Source organism: Trichomycterus rosablanca, chromosome 3, assembly GCF_030014385.1.
Source record: "Trichomycterus rosablanca isolate fTriRos1 chromosome 3, fTriRos1.hap1, whole genome shotgun sequence".
NCBI classification, from domain to species: Eukaryota; Metazoa; Chordata; class Actinopteri; order Siluriformes; family Trichomycteridae; genus Trichomycterus; species Trichomycterus rosablanca.
In genome coordinates, this window is record NC_085990.1 from 25,562,648 (window position 1) to 25,572,344 (window position 9,697).

General features: G+C 44.7%; 1 pseudogene; it reads right to left on the reverse strand.

The window, feature by feature from the left end:
- Positions 1 to 6,362: 6,362 nt before the first annotated feature.
- LOC134310655 (uncharacterized) lies at positions 6,363 to 9,344 on the reverse strand (annotated as a pseudogene).
- Positions 9,345 to 9,697: the final 353 nt, after the last annotated feature.

Here is a 9,697-nt window from a genome sequence, read left to right on the forward strand (position 1 = left end):
CACAACCCCAAATCAGAAAAAGTTGGGACAGTATGGAAAATGCAAATAAAATAAAAATGCAGTGTTCCTCACATTTACTTTGACTTTTATTTGATTGCAGACAGGATGAACCTGAGATATTTCATGTTTTATCTGCTCAGTTTCATTTCATTTGTTAATATACTTCCCTTCCTGCATTTCAGGCCTGCAACACATTCCAAAAAAAGTTGGGATGGGGGCAATTTATGACTAGTAATGAGGTGAAAAAACTAAATAATGATGTGATTCCAAACAGGTGATATCAACAGGTGTAATTGTAATCATGGTTTGGTACAAAAGCACATTACAAAGGCATGGCTGCGGAAGAAGAGGGTATGGGTACTCGACTGGCCTGCCTGCATTCTTGACCTGTCTCCAATAGAGAATGTGTGGAGAATTTTGAAACCAAAAATGCAACAACGATGACCCTGTACTGTTGCACATCTTAAGAAGTGTTTGCAGGAAGAATGGGAATAATAAATGCTTTACTGTCCCAACTTTATTTTGGAATGTGTTGCAGACCTGAAATGCAGGAATGTATGTTTATTAATAAATGAATGTATATCATTAATAAGTTTTTACAGTAACAAGAGCTGAATCAAACCCCTTTAAAGACAAACATCTATTTACTGAGCTGTCCTCAGCCAGTCAAAATAAAATATTTGGGTTCAGGCAGTAATCACTGACTAAAAGAGAAAATGAAAACAGAAAGAGTGAGAACAGCTACTGGTTCTCTGCCAGAGTTCGCCTCAGGGGGTTGGGTTCAAACTAAAGGCTTTTTTGTCTTCTCCTTGGAAACACAAAAGACTGGTTAGTCATTTGCAAATGCTGTATAATTAATTCAGCACAACAACAAAAAAGTAGCTACTAGTAAACCACATGTAGTGCACCTACTTCCAGTCTGGATTAGAAAACAAAAAGAGTTTATTAATGCAACAAGGTCATCTTGCTCACATGTAGTAGCTTGTCAGTCTTCTCCATGTTCTTTGGTTTTGTCCTTCTAAAACCATATTCTAACCACACTTTTTCAATGCTGCTCCTCAGCTATTGACTTCCCTTTTCCCACAGCAAAGAAATCTTAGCCCACCAAAAAGCTGCAATGAAGTTGGTCACAAAGCACTGCTTGGCACTGATCCCTCTCATCTTTTGTACTCGCAAGCACCAGAAGGCAAACCTGCAGACCGGCACATCCTTCAACACAAAAGAGCCATGATTGTTTATAATCACATTCTGATGAATGAATATATGCTTGTCCGTTCTGCTCTCACGAAACAGGCCAAGGCATGTAACAAAATCTGTCCGTTTTACTCAGGAGCTTTAACATTGGCTGGCATTGCTACTCATTCCCTGAAAGGACCAAAAGTGTGCAGCCACTTTCCACAAACTCCTCAGCTATGTCACATGGGATTACTGTTATTGCTGCTGCTTCATGTGCTCTAATAGTTGATTATATGCTTGTCCAGCAGGTAAAGTTGTTGTCGGACTGCTCCAAGGACCTGAACTCAAGACTTACCTCTGTTTACTTTGTATAAATGTATTTATTCATTCACTCACCATTCTATCGTGGGGCCTCTGCCACCCCCTCTTAGACAATCCTGTCTATATTGAGGCACCCTATATTGAGTTAAACCCTTGATCACAGCAGTAGTGGGCTAGTGCAATTTACTGCTGCACCACGTGAGCACTCTAAATGAAGTTGTGAGCCCAAATTGTCTTGCCTACATCTGTTTTTCTGTTTGTTTTCCCAAAACATGCTAATAGGTGGATGGACTACTGTAAATAATAGTACAGTGGTGTGTTTGGTACCCTGTGATGGAGTGGAATTTACTTTCATTGTAATCTGACAGCAATTCAGTGAATTATCTATGACACTGTAGGCAGGTAGTGTGGATGCTGCATAGCTCAAAGGTTATGACCTGTGCAATGTAAATGTGTATTTTGAATAGAATAGAATGCCTTTATTTGTCATACAGTATATACATATACACGTGTACAGTAAAATACAATTATTTCTTTGCATATCCCAGCTTGTTTGGAAGCTGGGGTCAGCGTGTAGGGTCAGCCATCATACGGCACCCCTAGTGCATAGAGGGTTAAGGGCCTTGCTCAAGGGCCCAACAATGGCTGCATGGCAGAGTTGGGATTCAAACTTGCAACCTTTTAGTTGATAGCCCAAAGCTCTACCCACTAGGCTACCACTGTCCCATAGCAGAAGTTCCCAGACCAAGATTTTTTATTTTTTATTTTATACAATCAGATACAATCAGATACAATCAGATAGACTGACCGTGTCGGAGGGAGAAAAGGGTGGATAGGGTATTACCTTCTTGCTGCTGCAACAGAGACACTTACTGTCTGTTTGAGCCCTTGGCATGAGTGGTGGAGAAATACCTGGAGTATAGGATCCTCCTCAGTGCAAGTTACGTCTCTGTATAAAAGTCTATTGCTGGCTAGTAAAAATAAGATCCTGATTGCTTTACATGTGGGAGGAGGGCACATACTAGTCTGTGGTTCACCATGGCCAGCATGGATGTTTTGCCTGGGGTGAAGTTTGACAGTGCAATGGAGAGAGTGTCACAGAGTCCTGGGTTTAATACTGGCATTTGGTTATTGTTTTTAATTGAAATGTTTGTATGGGTTTCCACTGGGCACTCTGTTTTCCTCCTACTTTCCAACACAAAACACACTGTACATTGCCCAAAGGAGTGGGTGTGTCATGCCATGCAATAAATTAGAGCCCTGTCCAGGGTGCATTCGTGTCTTGTATCTGAGTAGGCTTTGATAAGAAGCATAGCAACTGGACCCCTGAGCAACAAAAATATTGCTTAGCAAAACAAATTCAGTTGAACTGCTTGAAGCCAAAGCTTGCCTGGAGCAGAAAGGGTTAACAGTTGAGCACAAGACTCAAATAGCGCTTTTCCACCAAAAGAACTCTGGTTCTTGAACGGTTCTGTTCTGGTTTCTTCTAACATTGGTGCTTTTTAGAGAACCAACCTGCGTTTCTACCAGTTTTTGTGAACCAAGCATGCGTCATCAACAGTGGGCGTTGCTTAACGAAAGTAAAGAGTAGTAACATGATGTTGGAGCATGTAGATTACCTGCATTTGTGCTGCTGTTACAGATGTTTAATTTTATGCAGAAAGCATCGCTCAACTATTGGTAATAAGAACACGTAGTTTGACGTGTTAGTTGTATTGTTGCTTTCTTTAGTGCGTTCACGTGAGAAGCAGTTTGCGCTTTGCTCTCACCAATACCCTCAGCGCAAATAGCCGCTTTGCTCAGCACTTGGCTTGAGGGGTGCGGTAAAACATTACTAAAGTGTTCCACGTCAAGAACATCTATTTGTTTGAAATAACCATCAAACCCACTCTAAAATACAATACATATATCTGTGTTTAGCCATATTTACTTCACATGTGGTGTTTATGCAGTTTGGGTTGCTGAGAATCTGCGTCTCGGGAAACTTGATAAAGCTTAATGTAAAAAAAAGCGCAATGTGGCTGAATGTACTAAAAGTACGACATAGGAAAATTTAACTTTTCTCAGTTATTACTGGTTATAATACTCTACTGCCGAAATGCATTGCCATTGCTCGTTGTTTTAGTACAAGCCACGTTGCGCTTTATTTTTCACCTTAAGCATTGTTCGTACTGTCCGGGTCACTTTTACTACGTCATATCATACAGTTAATCTCATTTGAGGCGCTTTGAAAATATCAGTGGCAAACTCGCTCAAAATTTAATCAGGTGCACCTTAAAAGATGGAAGTGCAGCGTCAAGCTCCATATGACACAACAGCACAGCGGTTTTGCCACTTCTCATGTAAAAGCACCCAAACCTCTACACTTTGACATGCCCACAGATGACATTGCGGTTTGCGCTGAAAAACCAAGTATTCTGTGGTGCCAGATTAGAACACTAGTTTGCTATATGGAACCTCTTTTTTTCGGTGGAAACACATGAACCGGAACCAGAACCGCTCCGCATTGGTGGAAAAGGGGTAAAAGTGGGTGCTTGGCAGAGCCTGGATACAAACCCTTAACCTTCCAATTAATAGCTTAAAACCTTAACGGCCGGCATGGTGGCTCAGTGGGTAGCGCTGTCGCCTCACAGCAAGAAGGTCCTGGGTTCCATCCACAGCTGGGGCGGACCGGGTCCTTTCTTTGTGGAGTTTGCATGTTCTCCCCGTGTCTGCGTGGGTTTCCTCTGGGTGCTCCGGTTTTCTCCCACAGTCCAAAAAACATGCAAGTGAGGTGAATTGGAGATACAAAATTGCCCATGACTGTTTGATATAACCTTGTGAACTGATGTATTTTGTGTAATAACTACCGTTCCTGTCATGAATGTAACCAAGGCTGCCACCCTTTTGAATATATTTTACTGTCAAAAGTATGTGGAGACTACTTTTAATTACTTCAGCCATGCTCATTGCTTACATTCTCCAACTTTGTGGCAGTAGTTTGGATAGAAGTTCCTGTTCCAGCATGACTGTGCCATTGTTCAAGATCCATAAAGATGTGGTTTGAATGATAGTGGGTATTTGTAATGATTTAGTGTGGCAGAATCAACACCACAGTCAGATTTAAATATCTGGTGTTATGAGTGAATGGATGGTTGTTTTTAACTGAGCGGAAACACCTTGCTAGTAGATGTGGGCTGACATGGCCATCCTGTGATAACTGATTTACAGTCTTTTCTGTAAATACAGTGTTTTCTTAACCTCTGGTATTACTGTTCTCTTGTTATACAATTATCTTGTGACACATTTGGCAGATAATTTGAAATTAGTTTTAGTCTTAGTTTCTGTTCATATTATATATTACATATATTATTATGTTGCATATTAGTTTTATTCATATATTAAATCACATGGTTATCATTTACAGTTAGTAGTACAAATAAGTCCGTAAAATAATTTTGCACCTCCTTTATTGATTAAGAATAAAACAATAGGACATCAACCTATAATATGTTTATAATATGTTTTTGTTTTTACTATAATACCTCCAGTGCATCTTTAGCTTGAAGCAGACTGAATGGGCACCAATTCCCACAGATATATTTCAAAGTCTTGTGAGAAGCCTTCTCAGAAAAGTGGCTCTTTTTATACCTGAAAACATCACATAGAGCTCTCTCTATATGTACCATTTTATTTATGCATTTTTTTCCTCCTTTTCCAAAATTAGCATAGCAAATTAGTCTTGCTCTCTTGGGGACCCCGATATAGGGTATATTTGCCCAACATGCTCCACCGCCCCCTGCTTATTTACTCATACTTTGGTGCATTCGCGCATGGAGAGTCATGCACTGATCTCAGCTTTCCTCCACCTCTATACAGGTGCCTCAGGCTTCTATCCAGGGTCTTTATACAGCATTGAAGACATCCACTCCTTTTTTGTCCGCTCAATTCCCACCCTGCAGAATAGTGGCCAATTTTATCTGCTGCAGGCACTGCCAATTCTGCCTGCTAGGGGGCGCCCACTCATTACTTTGAACATTAAATACTACTTTAAAGATGAAATATCTTTGTGCTGTTTTTGTCATTTTTCTTTAAACATTTTGAATTGGGTTTGTAATTTAATATAATAGTCAACAGGAAATTGACTTCTGCTTAGGTTTCCTAATTGACTTCCTTTTTTACTAACAAGATAACAGAGCTGGTCAGTGCTTAGATTTAATACCAAAAGTCTATGCAGTTAATTTTATTTGATATGGTTCTCTGTTAGTATTTTTCCACTGGTCCCGAATGGTTTGACACTTTTCTCCAGCAAAATTACTGATTCTCGGCCAGAAAAAATGCAGTTCTGGCCCAATAATCTTGCTGGCCTGTGACGCAAACAGCTGAGTGAGGGTTCTGTAACATCACCATAGTAACATTGTTTACCCGCCTTTGCACTATTTACAGCTAAAGCAAGAGAACCACAAAAAAGACAGCAGTAATGAATCATCACTGATCTGTGAAGAAAACATTACTTTCGAAATGGTTCTCACAACAAATACAAAATAAACTAAGAAACAGTGCAGCCACATAACCTGGTGTGTGTGACCACACATAATATGCATTAAATGCTCATGCACATAAATGGAAATCATACTTAAGTGCCCACTTAAGTCACATAATATGTTGGTCACAGATGTCGGTGTAACACGCTGCACAACTGTACACAATCATAACTAATACCCCACAAAATGACACAATATATGATGGAATCAGTACGTGTGAAACAGGTGTATAATATACGATGTTGCTTTTAAATACATCTCTAGGATGTGCTGGGATGCATCATCAGTGATGTTCCTGGGGTCATCGGGGGTTTCAGGTCTTTCAACATCAGACCCCCTCACTCAGGTGACCCATCCAGGTTTGATCAAGACCCGGATTGTATCCCAGCAGCACCAATCCACGGGCTCGCCCTCTTTAGCCAAAGCCATCGCCTGCTTCCTCTCGTGTGCCTCCACCATGTGCTCTTCCCATGGCACAGTCAGCTCCCACATGATCACCTGCTTGGTAGCATCTGAGTAGATGATCAAGTCTGGGCGCCGTCTTGTCTGGGCGATGTGTTCGGGGACCTTTAGTTGTTTTCCCAGGTCCACTCTCAGCTGCCAATCTGGGGCTGTGGACAGCAGGCCTGACTTGGTCTGTGTTCGCGAGTGGGGCTTCTCTCCGGCCTTTAGGAAAGGGATGTTGTTCTTCCTGGGGCAGTGTCTGCTAGAGTGAATCGCTGTGGTGATTGCTTCCGCAACTGCCTTGAGCACCTTGTCGTGGCGCCACCGATAGCGGCCATCGGCCAAGGCTTTGGGACAGCTGCTGAGGAGGTGTTGAAGCGATCCTCTCCCAGCACACAGGGGGCAGGAAGGTGTCTCAATCTTGCTCCAGGTGTAAAGGTTTGCTGGGCTTGGCAAGGTGTCATAGACAGCTTGGACCAGGAAACTGATGCGGTAGCTGTCAGCCCGCCAAAGATCTGGCCATGGGATCTTCCGCTGCAGCGTCTTCTCCCACCTTGTCCAGGTGCCCTGCTGACTCAGCCCCACCATCTTGCTGACTCTCACCTCCTCTACACCAGCGCGCACTTCCTCCTGGAGGAGATGTTGTCACTCCTTCCCTTCAGCTCTATCCACCTGGCTACCTGGAAAGTAGCCCAGGCCTGATCGCCCTCTTGCCACTGTCCCAACAAGGGCCTTCTGCCTGAGCCGCACCTCGGCTGCCTGTAGCTCTCTGGCAGCACTCCACTTCCTGTCTGTGCAGACTTTGATGCCAGCTGTGGCCACCTTGGGGTCCCTGTACTGCATAACCTCTCTTGTCCGTGTTACCACAAACTCTTCTGTGAGGCCGCTGAAGGGGAGCTGTAGGGTGTTGGTGGCCCCGTACAGGGCATCACTGCTTAGGCTCCTAGGCAAGCCGAGCCACCTTTGCAAGTAACTGCTGATCTTCTTCTCCAGAGCTTCCACAGTTGACATTGGGACATCATACAGTAGCAGCAGCCACAGAACCCTGGGCAGAATGGCATGCTGGTAGATCCAAGCTAAAACGACCCGGCAACCCAGATTTGTCAACCTGGTGAGCCAGGTTCCAAGGTTACCACAGGTCTTGTGGATGGCAGCTGTGTCCTTCAAGCTGCAGTCAAAGAGCTTCCCCAAGCTCTTGACCGGCTCTTCTGACAGTGTTGGAATGGTGGACTCTGAGATCTTGAACTGGAACTTGTCCGTGACTTTTCCCCTCTTCAAGACCAGGGACCTTGACTTTGATGGCTTAAAGCTCATCCTTGCCCGTGAGATGAGCTTCTCTAGCCCTTGTAAGATCCACCTGCTGCCAGGGACCGATGATGTAGTCACAGTCAGGTCATCCATGTAAGCTCTGATTGGTGGCTGCCGAACTCCAGACTTGGTCAGTGGCCCGCGACACTCCACCTCCGCAGATTTCACTACCATGTTCATGGCAAGGGCGAAAAGGGTTACTGAAATGGTGCAGCCCGTTACAATTCCCTTCTCTAGCCTATGCCACTCAGATGTTATGGACCCAGATATAACCCTCATCTGGAAATTGTTGTAGTTATCCAATATAAGGTGGTTGATTTTGTTGGGAACATGATGTCTGCGGAGAGTCTCCTCGACGAGCTTGTGTGGTATAGACCCATAAGTGTTAGCAAGGTCCAGCCACAGGACCACCAGTTCGCCTTTGCCTTCCTTTGCTTCCCTAAGGAGCTGTGTGATAACCCCTGTGTGTTCCATGCAGCCAGATGTTCCGGAGATCCCGCCTTTCTGTACCGAAGTATCGATATAATTGTTCTTTAAACAGAACATTGACAGCCGCCGTGACACAATGCTGAAGAATATCTTTCCTTCTGTGCTGAGCAGTGAGATGGTTCTGAACTGGCCCAGGTCTTTGAAGTTCTCCTCCTTAGGGATCCACACATCCTCCACTGGTTGGCGACTCTTCCTCGTCGCCAGACCACTCTCAGGACCTTCCACAGTAGCTGAAGAAGTTTTGGACAGCGCTTGTATACGCTGTATGGTACCCCACTGGGCCCAGGGGCTGAGGCTGATCTCGCTGCCTTTACAACTTCTGGACCTCTCTCCAGCTTGGTTCCTTGATGTCAAATTCCGTTGTCGGTGGGGCTGGGCTTATCAGAGCATTGTTGTGGCCAAGATCCTGGTCTCTTTCTGGGTCACTCAAAGTGTTGTAAAGGAAGGTGTTAACATCCTCTGCAGAGCACTCCAGCTGGCCGCTACGCTTGTCACCAAGCAGTTTCCTGGTGAAGCTAAAGGGGTTGGCAATAAAGGATGTTCGCTTCATGGCCCTCTCCTTTGCTTGTCTGTGGTGCCACTCTGCTCTGCGTATATTCAGGAGTTTCTTCCTGACGATCTCTCGCAACTCTGCCAGAAGCTGCCGGTCTTCTTCTCTGGCCCTCTTGTACTGCTTTCTAAGGGATCTCAGTTCTTGGCGCAACTGTTGGATCTTGGTGGCTCTGCGATTCTTATTGTAAGGTTTCCTACTGTTCCCTATCTCCATGTAGCCAAATCTCTCTGACGCATAGCTAACAATGATGGTCGTCATTGTGTGCAATCGACTGTCAGCATCGTCCTTAGCTGTTGTTTGGACAATCTCACCAACATTGTCATCAAATTGCTGCCACATGCTCTTGTTGCTGGGGGCCATCTAATCCGCTGTGGAACTACTCTGCATGGAATCTGGGGAACCGGTGCGTGGAGGTGCTGGGCTCTGTGGGGTGAGTCCTGGCCATGCTCCTCCTGCGTCTCACCAGGAACTGGTCCTGTGCGTTGCGCCTGCTTCTCCTTGTCCAAGCATTTCATCCTGGCCTGATGGATTTTGAGGCCCCGCGGATTCTTGCAAAATTTCCCGCAGATGCATTTTGCATTCATCATCGTCTGGCCGTTTGCATGGGTCATCATCCGTAGGTCCGTCCTGTTGGGGATCTCATCCCCCCCCCTCTCGGGATCCCCTGGGGGTATGTCTCTGAAGGTTCACTCGTAGCTTGGATTGGCTTCCTCCTCACGAAGGATGCAAGCTGGGTTGCTAGCCCGACTTGCCCATGTTACCGTCTTTCCGTGCTGTCATCTGACTCTCCAGCAGTCACCAATCTATTCTTGGTTGTCAACTGGTCTGTTCCCAGATGTCACTGGTTGGTCTAGAACATATGGCTTTTCAATACATCTCTAGG